Below are 13,495 nucleotides of genomic sequence, written 5' to 3' on the forward strand. Positions count from 1 at the left end.
CTTCAACACAGAGATGTTAACTCACTTGTCCCAGGCCCCATTCCCAGTTAGCCAGTGGCAGAGACCACATCCGGATAAGCCTGAGACATTACAGGGAGACGCGGATCTCACCAACCTCCTCCACCAACCCCAGTTCCTCAGGTGGTCTCCTGTGACTGGGATGAGGGACAGACGGAGCTGAGAGGGACAGAGAATCATCTGGGGTCACTTTGCTCTGAGACAAGTCGTTAAGCAGTTTTACATCCTCGTGAGAACCCTGTTGGGAAGGCATTGCTATCGCCCCCTGTTTAAAACTAGGGAACGGAGACTTGGCAGAATCGACTACTTCGCCCACTATCACGCTGGAAACCACTTCTAAGCAAGGACTGTCTTATTCAAGTTTATCACATAGCATGATGCCTGGCTTCAGAGAAATGTTCAATAAAGCATTTTGTAAATTAATTAGGTAATTAATTTCAAGGGCAGATGTGTCCTCTAACTGTAGGCAAAATAATTAGGACAAGGAAGAAAAGAGGCAGAAGATAACGATTTCTCCCTCCCACCCTCCACCCTCACTCCCACTGTCTTCTCTCCTCCTCTCCTTTCTTTAAAATCTATATATTGAGCCACCACTTTGTTTCAAAGACTCCAACTGAAAGTCTAATAAAATGTGGCTCCTTAAGCCCCCATAAGTTCATAGTAACATGGGGACAGAAAGTGGCAATCAAACAATTAAAATGCAAAAATGCCATGAGTAAATAGTCACGTAGAAGTTTCCACGGGTGGTGACACTGTAGATGGTAAGTTAGAAGGACAGAGAAGAGGAAGGGGGAGCATTCCATGCTGAGAGAACAACGCAGGGATGAGGGATGAACTTGAGGGACACAGGAAAACCCCAGTTCTCCACTAGGGTGGAAGGGGAGGAGGAGGTGATGGGACGGTGGGAACAGGAAGCCAGGAAGACCCTGGTGCGCTCAGCTAAGAAGTCAGGCCACATCTGGAGAACTACCGAGAGCCATTCATGCTTCGCATCAGAAGAATTTAATAATGAGCAGATACGTACTGAAAAGAAGAAATCTCCCTAGCAGAAATACGAAGAAAAAAATGGGAGGAGAGAGTGGGGACCAAAGTGGCTGTGGAGGGAGAGGGGGCAGGGACCTGTCAGGAGCAAAGGGCAGAAAGCCAGCCCAGAGGGTGCTCCGAGGTACGAAGGTGGCTTCTTCCAGAAGGCTGCGCTGAAACAGTCATGCAACACACAGTCACGTCTTGGTGTCTTTTGTCCAATTTATTTTGCATATACATTTTTCCCCTCTTATAACCAAGGAAGAATCCTCTGAGTGCTGGTCTTTCGGGGTTTTTTTTTAGTGCTCCTTGGGGAATGCCAGTCCACTCCCGGGACTGTGTGAAGTGTTAACTAGTAAACACATCAAATGGATGACTTCCTGTTTAATCTTTCCAGACCTAATCTTTTCAAAAGCAGGAACCATAAGCAATTCTGTCCCTATCTCCAGAATCATCAAACAGCAGAAAATCGAATCCCTCCATTTGCCATTATCATCTAATGCTGCATAAGTCGGTGGTCACTCTCCTGAACAATTTTCCTTTCTTATCACTAGACACAGCCCCCACTAGAAAGGTGTTGAGAGGATGACACGTGGTGAACTCTGCTCCTCCACATCTTCCACACCCCAGTGTCACCCCTGTTGGTCACTGTCAGCATTTGGATGGAGACCCTGTTTATGCCTAGAAGCCCTGCGTTTGGTCCACTATGTTCTGTTGCCATAAAAGCCAGCAGGTTCAATGGTGAAAAATAGTGAACCAAGGAGACAGCCCAAAATGATATTTATTTATCTCTGACAGGTATCAAAACCCTTGAGTCACTGCTCTTACTACGAAAGATAATGATCCTTCTGAAAATGTGCAAGGAACAGTCAGGGTGAGGTTCTCACGGTCTGCTTGTGGACTGAGCAGAATTAGCTGGCAGGACCCAGTCTGCTTCGTTGTAATGGAGACTGAAGCTCCCCCAGGGAAGAGTTCACCGGGGCTGCCTGTAGCATCCTCTTCTAATACCGGCTTCCAGTGCCATATTAAAATTGCTTGACATGATTTCTCCTCATGGATAAAAGCTCTATTGTTTCCCTTTCTTCCTCATTTAGAAGGAAAACCGATACCGTTGAGAGAACTCCTGAGTTCCAACCATCAATATACCTCCTCCATGTCTGCTCGGTAACTCCTTGAAAACCCTCCGTCACATCTGGGTTGGTTGTGCTGTTTTGAAGCGTAATGCTATGAGTCCACTTCGCCGCCTCCATCCTGCTCCCCCAAACACACACTCACAGGCAAGTACACATACCTGCAGGCCCCCATGCGTCAGTCAGGAAGCACAGGTTCCACAAAAGCGTGACCCATGAGTCACTGCCGGGATCTCTCTGTCGTCACTGGGTTGCAAAGGTCGGAGCGGTACTTCGGCAGCTTGGCTCTGTGCTTGGCATCGTCAAACAGGTGTGATCTCATTTTCTATGTCTGGAGGCTTTGGGTGTGCGATGCCTGTGACATAGCTCAGAGAATTGATGTGACATGTTCAGTAGTGGAGTGATATGGTCTTGGAAGGGGATTTTGTGTGTCTTGTGTTTTTTTTGTTCTATCATGCAGACTTCTATGATACCTCTTTAAGTAACTCTGACACATTTTTGAAGATCTTCCACAGCTTCTCCGCCTGCTCTTTGAGCCCCTTTATTAATCTTACACAGCCAGCCTTGTTCTTTGCAGATCATTTTCCAGCAGGGAAATGTTCTTTTATTTCCTATTTTCCAGGGTCTTCACATGTAGCAAACACTCAGGTGCCTACATTTTTCTCTTCTTCCTTTTAATTTAAAAAAGGCACCTGAATTTCTTTGTTGAGCATAATGTCAAATTCTAAAAAAAAAAGTTGTCAGGCACTGTTCTTGAATTCCTCCAGGCAATAAGTGATAGCTCACTTTCTTATGTTTTGTTCACTTGAACTTGTAAAGAGAATTTCATTTTCTCGTAAAAGATGATTACATTACTTCATTGTTTTGAGTGAGATTTCCCTGGACTGATACGGTCTTCCTTGCTTGGCCTGTTTTTGTGGGGTTTCTTTTCTTTTTTTTTTTTTTTTTTTACCCTGAATGCACCTTTTTTTTTCTGAGCTATTTTTGAATGCCTCAGTCATCAGCATGGAAAGCTACACAGACTAAATGCGTCTAAGACTGATATGCCAGCTTTTGCGTTAAATCTACCTTCAGACTCGTAACTTGGTGTGAAATCCTCACGTGCAAACACTCTCTATGGGGATACCAATTACTAATACATTTCTCCACTCCACTCTAGCTGGTTTCACTCAAAAAACAAAAGAGATTGAATACAAAGGCTCCCTGAGGCCAAAGAAGATGCCAGCTCTCAAATTATAATAATCTTGTCTACATTTTGATACTGGTTCACTAGGAAACTCCCTTTTGGGTGATGCTTTCGGCAGAACAATGACACAATAATTTGGAGGAAATAACATCCCACGTAAGACGAGGGGTTGGGTGGGAGGGGATCCTACCTAAGAACAAGTAACAAGATTAAGTGAGAACGTGGGAGTTCCTTAAAACCAAATATCTAAATGTCACCCTGAAGTGCCAGGCGAAATTCAGGGAGCACAGGCTTACAAGGATTTTTATGTCAGAAAGCAGCTTTCAAATTTAAACAGCTCAGGGATTAATAAGGTCTGGAACAAGTTGTGACTCCTTCCATAGAATTTTGTACTGACAGTTCTCTGAGACAGAGAGAGAGAAAGTTCTGGGCTTGGAAAAGGGGCCCTGAACACATATCATTAAATCTCAAGGCAAATGACTCCATACACTAAGGTGCATTTGGCCAAATGAAACGAAATTTTTGTTTAGGTTACAGTGTTGAGTTTTGAATGTTTAGGAAAAAAATGGTGGGAGGGTCCTAATTATCTGAATGTAATTTTTTTTTTTCTCATTCAGAGCTGGGGTCCTCAACCAAGGGTGGTTTTGCAACTGTTTCCTGGGGGACATATGGCAAACGTCTGGACATGCCTTTGGTTGTCACATCTGGGAGGTGGGTACTACTGAGATCTAGTGGGTGGAGACCAGAGACACTGCGAAACATCCTTCAACGCACAGCAAAGCCCACAACGAAGAACTGTCCAGGTCAAAATGTCAATAGCACCGGGGCTCAGAAACCCTCCTTTGGACCCACAGGCTCTACAACTGTGTTATTTTTGAACCTGCTGATAGACAAAGATGAGGACATAAGTTAATAATCAGAAACATACTCTGAAGTTTCCGGTGCTGCTTCAATAAAAGGCAGGAGCGCTGTTTTCTGTTTCTGTAGCTCTTGGCCGATGCTTAACTTCAATCAACTGGAGAAACAAAATAGCATTTTGTGCGATACAGAGAAATGTTATAATGTGGCAGGGTTTTTATTCATCAGTCAAGCTTAAAGCAAAGCTAATTTTTCAGAGGAATTTTCTTTCTTATTGATTATTAAATAGCTTCTATGTTCATTATCATCAAAAACTGAACAGGTACAACTGTTGATTTTTTTTCCTAAAATATAATGACATCAATTATTCCTTCTCAGACAGCACCGAGTGGCGGAAATGGGGACAACGAGCACTTACTTTGCTCAATCCACAGCTCCGTGACTTTCAGAGAATACAAAAGGAACAGGTGTATGCTCCTAATGGGAACTTCGAAAATAAGGCTGAGGCATTGAAAAGAAGGAATCCCAAACTACCCCGTTTTCGCATTTGAGAGCGCTTTCTTATCTCGGAAATCGGTAACCACCGTAAATCTTTGTCTGGTGATGAAAATGGCTGTTCTCTTTTCAGTTGTTAAAAATCTCTAAATTGGTTACTTGCTAACTATGGTTTTCATGTCTTTAGCTATTAAAGGGACGAAACAATGTGGGTATTGACATTTCTGAATTATACTGTATCCGGTTTCGGAAAGGGTGATACCTCACGTTAGAAAAGTGTATTGTGTCAGAATCTGATGCCTCCATATCATGACCCCCTTCACAAGCCTGGGGCCCGTGCGGACCTGGCCTTGGCCTCGGCGCCTCTACAGGGGGGCGTCAGATGCTCCAGAAACCCCTGCTGGGGCCCGGGGCCGACCTCAAGGACTGCGTGATGGGTGGGCGCCCCCGGAGGCAAACGCACCTTGCTCGGTTTGTCACATGACGCTTTCCCAGGGCGGCTTCTTCGGCTTTCTCTGTGGGGAGTTACGTGGTGACATCTTAAGAGCTACTTCTCTCGTAAAATTTCCTGTCTGAAATACTAACGCAGACACGTGCTTAGCCCAGGGCTGCAGCGGAGCTGGGGCACAGCATTCTCCGGGATGAGTCGGGGGCACACGACAAGGGACAACGCGAGCCAGCGTCTCCCACTCTGTTTCCCTCCGGAAGCACCACCGCACTTCGAGCGGATGCAGCTGAACGATGCTCTTCAGCGCCCAGGGAGGCAGAAGGTACCACAAACCACCTGTTCAGTAGTAACTCGAACAGATCCTATCACCCGTTTTCCTTTCCCTTCATGTGACAGATTCCTCCGCTTCACTCTCTACATCAAATCCCTTGTTTTTCTATTAGTCAAAACCATTTATAAAAAGACAAAGTTTCCAAAGAATTCCCCCCCATCAGGACGGACAGCTCCTCCAAATGGCTGAAAGGGGCTACGATGGTGACCCCCACGACCTCCCCAGGGCCCCCTGTCTCCATCACTCTCACCAGGGCTGGGGGCACACCACCCCCGTGGGCCTTAGAAGGAGGAACTCAGGCTGTGCCCACAGCCTCTGGCACCCCCAGCAGCGGCCTGGCTCCCTCCCCTCCCAGGGCACAGCGTTGGCCTGGGCTCCCCCAGCTTTTGCTGATGCTCCAGGCTGAGCGGGTGGCCAGGGTGAGCTCCCCCCTCTGCCTGGGGGGCTCCTCCCTCTGCCCGGGGGGCCTCCGAACGAGGCGGGATCTGCACAGCTGTGCTCCTCCCGATCCAGCCCGGGAGACCAGGCCCCACCACTGAATGGAGGGAACAATGACTGCACGAATAAATGGGTCCCTACTGGAAACTCAGCCTCTAAAGGAAGTTCCCAAATCACCCAGGGGAAGCTGACTGTGGGCAGGGAAGAGCTGAGGGTGGTGTTATGAACTAAATTACGTCGCCTAAAATCCATGCGGCGAAGCTCTAACCCCGGGTGTGACTGTATTTGGAGGCAGGGCCTTTGCAGAGGTAATCAGGGTAAATGGTCACAAGGGTGGGGCTTGACCCAATAATATTAGCACCCTTACAAGAAAAGGAAGAGATGGCAGGAATGTGCACACACACAGAGGGAAAACCACCGTGAGAATGCCATCTGTGGTCGCCCGGAAGCCAGGGAGCGAGGCCTCAGGAGAAGCCAGCCCTGCCGACACCTCGGTCTCAGACTGAGAGGAAATAGGTTTCTGCTGTTTAAAAATCAACGGCTGCCTCCTGCACAGACTAACCCAGGTGAGAGCGGACGCACTAGTTGAGCACCTACTGTGTACCGACATGGTGTTGGGTGCTGTAAGGTCCTACCACATTTTTATATCCAGAGCGTCTTTAGATGCTATGTGACCAAAATAAAACCGTCGAAACCACTTTGTGCGGAATCCTTTACTAAGTGCGCTTCCTTCTGCTTGCGAGTTGCGTCTGCATGAAAGAAAATGGGGTTCTGGTTTCTACTGCTTAAGGGCATTGACACTCTGGATCAATGCTCGTATTTTGTTGGGCGACAAATTTTCATTGCATTAAAACATAAATGGCTTCAGTGTGACAGAATACAATTCTTAGATTTGTTCATTCGAAATACCCTGTTGTGCCAACCGTTATCCAAAAACGCACAGCTTAGGCCTGGCGTCCGCCTTCGCAGGCTTGAGGTGTGTCGACAGAATCTTTATCTGACTCTGTAATATGCTCCGGAGAGACTTTTCATCATCTGCTGCTTCACAGGTAGTGAAGTGATTAATTGTTATTCATTGTTCTTCATTTTCTGGCTCGCCCACCAGGCTACACGTTTTAAGAAAGCAGGCAGTATGTTGTTCGGTTTCCTCATCTCTAAGTGGAGATGCTGCAAACTATGCTAGCCCAGCGCTCGGCGTTCAGTGAAAGCTCAGTCAACACTGGTTAGAATTCGTTAGAAGAATTCTAGCAGCAGCGCACATACGTGCAGGAAAGACCTCCACAGGTCACTTAGGCTGTTTCCCGGAGCCAGTTCCCTCCCAAAGTAAGAAGGGCAATACATTGAGACTAATCTCTCTCCGGAGCTTATAAATAAGTCACTTCTGGTTGCCCGGGAGGCTTCTGCTACCACAGCCTGAATTCAATTTGTCTAGCTTTTTACTCTGTTGACCAAAGAATAGGTGCATGGCAGACACTAATTGCATCTCTGTCTTTGTATCTTTACTTATTTATTTTAGCATGTCTTAAGAGTTAAACTGACCTGAATTCAACAGATTTATGTTGATCTGTTAAAGGTTTATTCTTGAGCCTTCAGCAGAGTGATTTTTAAACACCTTTGGTAGTTTTTAAAACATAACTTCACAGCTTTGCTGTAGTGTGTGGAAAATATATAGTATTAACTTGAAAACTGGTCAGTAAGTTATTCAATATTACATTACACTTACTTAAGTACTAACTAATAATATTCACAACATTTAAAGATAAATTTCCTCTTTTTCTGTCTAACAATGGTACAGATGCTTCCACTTAACTGTTAAATAATTATGTTGAAAAGTAATGTGTTTTTCTCAAAAAGTAAATACAAAACTACATATTGTATTATTTTTGGTTTGGGTAAGGAATGCATGCATATGCGTGCATTTTAAACAGTAGACTGAAATTTAACTATAATTATAACATCAAATGTGTTTTCACAAACTGATGCTTGTAATCCTTTTCCTGAAAAAAATGGGTATATTTTTATAGTTTTTATGTGCTGTTTCTAAATTAGGGTTTGGGCGTTTGCAGGCTGCTCTTTGCAAGCTCTTTTCTAAAAATAATACACTGAGGACATGGAAAGTCTTTATTCTCCACAAATGAAAAGACAATTTGTATATAATCACCGCAACATTTTCCCTTTTCAACATTTGTTTCTGAAGAGCCTGGAGACATCCTGAGATGTTATATAAGAATCTGGATTAGATGAATGCAAATTATTGACCTGCCGAGCAAGCCATCCTGAGGCAAACTTGCAGAGTTAGTATCTTTTTCGTACACTCCAGTACTTACTGTATTTGCCCATCAATGTTGTTGAACCATAGCTTATGCAGAATGAAGACTATCAGCCTTCAGCCGTGTGCTTGACTTGTTATTACAGTCATTTGTTTGCCACCATCCGCCAGCCAGGGGACGGGGTTCTCAAATCACTCACTTTCAACAACAACAACGAAGTAAATAAAGAAGCAAAACTCCAAATCACTATTTTATCCACTTTTTTTTACAAAGCAGACATTAAGATGGATAGTGTCACTATCTCTGATTAAGGGGAACCCTTGAGAGTTTGTGACTCATCAATCGGAATCGGGAAGACTTTCCAGACCATTGTCCCCCTCGTCCTGATCAGTCCTCTATGACAAGGACTCGCAGAACTGACCACAGGAAGAGTGAAGAGGAGGAGGACAGTCAGCGGCCCCGATTTCCTTTTCAAAAGGAAGAGAAGAGACACAGGAGATAGAGGATCACGGAGAATAAGGACAGTGGTCATTTTACGCTAGAAGTGAGTCTCTTGTCTGATCTGTCTTGTTTCCCAGGTCCTGTCACCACCTTACAACCACGGTGAAGATAAAATTGTTAACGTTCTTTAGAAACACTACTTCCGTTCTTTAGCTGTGTGTGTAGCTGTGTGTGTGTGTGGTGGGGGGGCTGGGTGTCAGCATCATAACAGCACCGCACTTCATTTTTAAAGCTACAGGTTCTTAGGACTAAGATGCTAGCCTGTCTGGTAGAAACCACACGAAGTAAGGACCTGAAATTAAACTCACTCCATCTTCCCTGGGACTAGTACTGGCCTCTGGGTTGAAATCCACCTTCTTTACGATACTCTGGCCAATTCCACTGGGCGCCCAACGTCTCCAAGATTCTATTAACATATTTTTCCTCTTTGCTTAACCCAGTCCTTCACAGTCACTCACTGGCTCCTGCCACTCCCTGAGATTTCTTTCTTTGCCCTTTAATACCATTTCAATGTCTCTGCCTTTCAGCCCTGAGTATTTCTCGTCCTACACTTCCTCCTTGACTTCATCCTATCTGTTAAGGTAATAAGGGCTTTCCTTGTAATTAATCTCACCAGCCCAAATTCTGGGTTTTTGTAGAAGTTTTGTAGAAACCCACATAAATTTCTGAAGCTCCGTATTTCCAATCCATATAATTGACTTTAAAGTTCACCTCCCAAAATAGCTTTTGCTTTATGCAATATGGGATGATTCAGATGTAGCCATTTATCGAAGCACATTCTTACCAGATTAATCTTTGAGTTAAAAATGCTGCTTTCATTGTATAATTACTGTGCTTGCAACACAAGTCTGAATTTCCAAGCCTTCCTTCCGTCTATTAGCTCAACAGATTTAATTAAGTTTCTCCCCCAGTAATAAGGTGGGAATGGAGTCCTAGAAATTACAGAAATTTAGGGGTCCTGTAACTTAGCAGGGAGGGACACAGTTCAACAGAGTTAGTTGTTTCTCCACCAGTAATAAGGTAGGGATGGAGCTCTTAAAATTACAGAAATTTGGGGATTCTGTGATTTAGCAGGGAGGGACACAGAAGTAATATAACTGTATTCGTCAGATAACTATATATTAAGACCTGAGAATTTACATTACTTATCTAAAGTTGACCCGGAAAATTAATGAAGAGTTAGGACCAGGCCCAAAGAGCCCAATAAACATGCCATGTTCATTCCTACTCTTCTGGACTTTATTTTTTATATTTTTGATGGAAATGATTTCATATATATGTACACACACACACAGAGAGTCCTACCTACTCAAAGCCCTCATTCTGATGAATGAGATCACTGACTGGACCACCACAATAAAGCCCTCCCATGGCAAGAGAAGGTGCCCAGGACGGGGGAATCCAGGAAAGAATTCTGATTCTGTCCTTACCCTTGGCTCAATGACCGTCTGGTCATGTGGAACTAAGCAAACGACGTCACCACCCTTGAACTTCAGCTTCCTCATCTATTGTAAGAAATCTCACTGTGAGGCCCAGGCTGCACCATCCTACGTAGCAGTCATGACCCTCTTCAGTAGCTGCACGAAATTCTGTGGTTACAGCTCCCTGTGTTTTTCCTCCTCTCAGTTACTTACTTTTTATCTGAAGGCCCAGATGAACAAGTCCAGTAGCTCCTTCTTGATGTCTCCCATCAAACACAAGTCCTGCAGAGACCTACTTAGTTCAGACAGAGTCAGCACCACTTGCAAACAAACACTGGACAGAGAGAGAGAGACCTGGAGTCAGGCCAGCCCACTAGCACTGCGGCCGTGACGGCTCCCACTTGGCATTGCTGTTGGACCAGCTCTCGCAGCCCAGTGGCTCCTCGTGTCCTGATTCAAGATGCCCTTGCTGGTTTAGAACTCACATTCAGCCAGAGTGCACCTTCACACTTGGAGTCGTGGACGTGACACAGAAAGCAAGCACCACATGGAATAAAAAATGTGGTTAAGGCTTCAAAGACTCCTGGATGGTAATGGCCTTGGCCCTCTGGGTTTCCCAAATGACACTGAAAACCAGGCAGCATGCTTTGTGATTATGAAAGAAGCTGTACAGTGTAGGTTCCTCTGCTAAAATTATTTGATCGGGAGAAATCGAGAGTAGGCTGTGAAGTGTGGTTTTTGAAAGCTGATGTTTATCTGAATTGGAGCTCGTGTTATTGGAGAAAGATCACACAGACAATGTGTGTCCAACTGCCTAACTCTTAAGAGGGCTGTTCTCAGGATAAATGAATGAGTCAAGGGACACTAACCAACACTCCTGAGGGAACCACACCTGCCACCGAAAATACAGATAAGACTTTTTTTTTTTTAACCACCTTTGACAAGTCACCAGTAGAGGAAAGCAAATATAACTTTCAAGTTCATTATCATCAAGTGGCCTCCAGCCTCAACGTCATACTCTGCCAAAACCAGTTCTCCCCCAAAACTCTTAGACCCTGAGTCACACTAAAAGCAGTTCATTAACCACGTCAGCATTTTCCTCCTGGGCAGTTCCTTTTTGGAAACCAAATCATTTCCGGTAAGTAGGCCTTGCCAGAGCCACCTACATCTACACTGAAAAGTGTCCCTTTTGCAATGTCTACTTTTTCTGACATTTCCATGGTATCACAGTGAGAAGAACATGTGAAGCATTCTAGAAACGTTTGACAATTTATTGATTCATAGACTATTGATTCATAGACACAACAAATCCTTGCTGTTCTCAAAATGTTTACCTGAGTACAAGCCATATCTGTTGGCTATTAGATTGTTCAATGTTTGCTCTCCTCTATTGAAGGCTTTTCAAGGATGATTTAAAATCAAGAAATATATTCAGAAAAAACAAAACAGTAACTCAAGAAGATACATGCACCCCAATGTTCATAGCAGCACTATTTACAAAAGCCAAGATATGGAAGCAACCCAAGTGCCCATGCACAGAAAGGATAAAGAAGATGTGGTATACACCTGTAATGGAATATTACTCAGCCATGAAAAAGAATGAAATTCTGCCATTTGCAGCCACATGGATGGACCTAGAAGAACATTATGCTTAGTGAAATGACAGTCAAAGACAAATACTGTATGACTTGTATGGCATCACTTATATATGGAATCTAAAAATAATACAAATGAGTATATAAGCAAAACAGAAACAGACTCACAGATACAGAAAATAAACTAGTGGCTACCAAAGGGGAGGAGGAAGGCAGAAGGGGAAAATGAGGGGATTGACAGATACAAACCACTCTGTATGGAACAGATAAGCAACAAGGATATATTGTTCAGCACAGGGAATTAACAGCCATTATCTCGTAATAACTTAGCATGGAGTACAATCTGCAAAAATACTGAATCGCTGTGCTGTACACCTGAAACTCATAGCATATTGTGAATCAACTATACTTCAATAAAATAAAATTAAATGAACAAATTACTAAATACACGAATTAATTAATTAATTAATTTTAAAAGGTCGTATCTGTATTTTCAGGTACACGGATGGTTCCTAGGTGGATGTTCAGTTGATTTTATTGACTCCGATGTTCATGTTCTCCCACAGCAACCGGATGAAGAATTAGGTCTTGGCACGTTTGGTGCGCAGGTGGGCATTTCAAAGAACGTGAATCCCAACTGAGACAAACAGCCAGTGTAGAAATGCGCGCTTCACAGCCTACTCCCTGGCCCGCCCTCAGTGAGATCCCTGAGTTGGGGCACCTGACGGGCAGGTTGCCAAGCTGAGGACCCAGCCTGCCGCCCGAGAACACAGCAGCCTGCGAACCCAGAGCCCGGGGCAAGGAGATCCGGAGGCTTTGAAGCTCCAGCTGCAGTTTTCATTCCTTGTAATCCTGACTCTCTCTGTCACCTCTGCATTCAAAAATCTCTCTTCCTGTGCCGCTGCAAATGAGAAAATAAGCTTAGAGCTCCAACAAAACTATATTGGAACCACATTCCAGGCTTCCCTTGCAGAAGGTGGCTCATTATTATTGCATCACATTTTCTGTGTAAGAGCTTCGCTGTTCACAGGGATGTCTCGCTGACTCAGCAGGCAAGTGTCCACAGACGTCGCCTCTGCCTTGAAGTGGAAATGCTCAGATGGGCTAAGTCGTGTTTGGGGGCAGTTATATGACAGTGAAGCTGTGAGGGAGGGATGTTATCCTGTTTCTCATTTCAGCTCAAAGGCCACATTTCCACTGGCTTCCCAGGAAGCAGGCAGTTTACCCTCGGCAGTGAACCAACTCTGGCAGCCCCCAAGCCCAGGGGATTCCTGCAGACAACATCAAACAGGACAAGCAGAGCAAAAAAACTAGGGTGAAACTGAATGTATCTAGGGGAGGAAAAACCCTAACCAGGATCAGAGGTTTCATGAAAACTGTAAATAATGTAAATATGACTGGTTTCAGGAGTTTAATAAAATATGTACAAACCTGAGACAGATTTTTGAAAAATCAGGCTAAGCTTAGCTGGTAAAACTCAGTTTTGGTCTCCCCAACAGGCATCTCGTGATTATTATTTAAAAATCAAAGATGAGGAGGCAATAAGAAGTGTTTGATAAAGTGAAGACAGGGTTAGTCAGGGTCAACAGCAGACAGAGGGGGAGGGGGTGGGGGAAATTCACATCGGGCAGCGAACACAGAGCTGAGTGATGTCCAGCAGGTCGGGGGGGAGGGCAGTAACAGGGCAACGAGGTCTTAAATCACATTTGCTGAGAAGCCCAGACCTGTGAGGGGCAGCTGCTGTGGCAACAAGGTCATTTCTAAACCCAAACAATCTGCCC

The sequence above is a fragment of the Vicugna pacos genome, chromosome 14 (assembly GCF_048564905.1).
Source record: "Vicugna pacos chromosome 14, VicPac4, whole genome shotgun sequence".
Lineage (NCBI taxonomy): Eukaryota > Metazoa > Chordata > Mammalia > Artiodactyla > Camelidae > Vicugna > Vicugna pacos.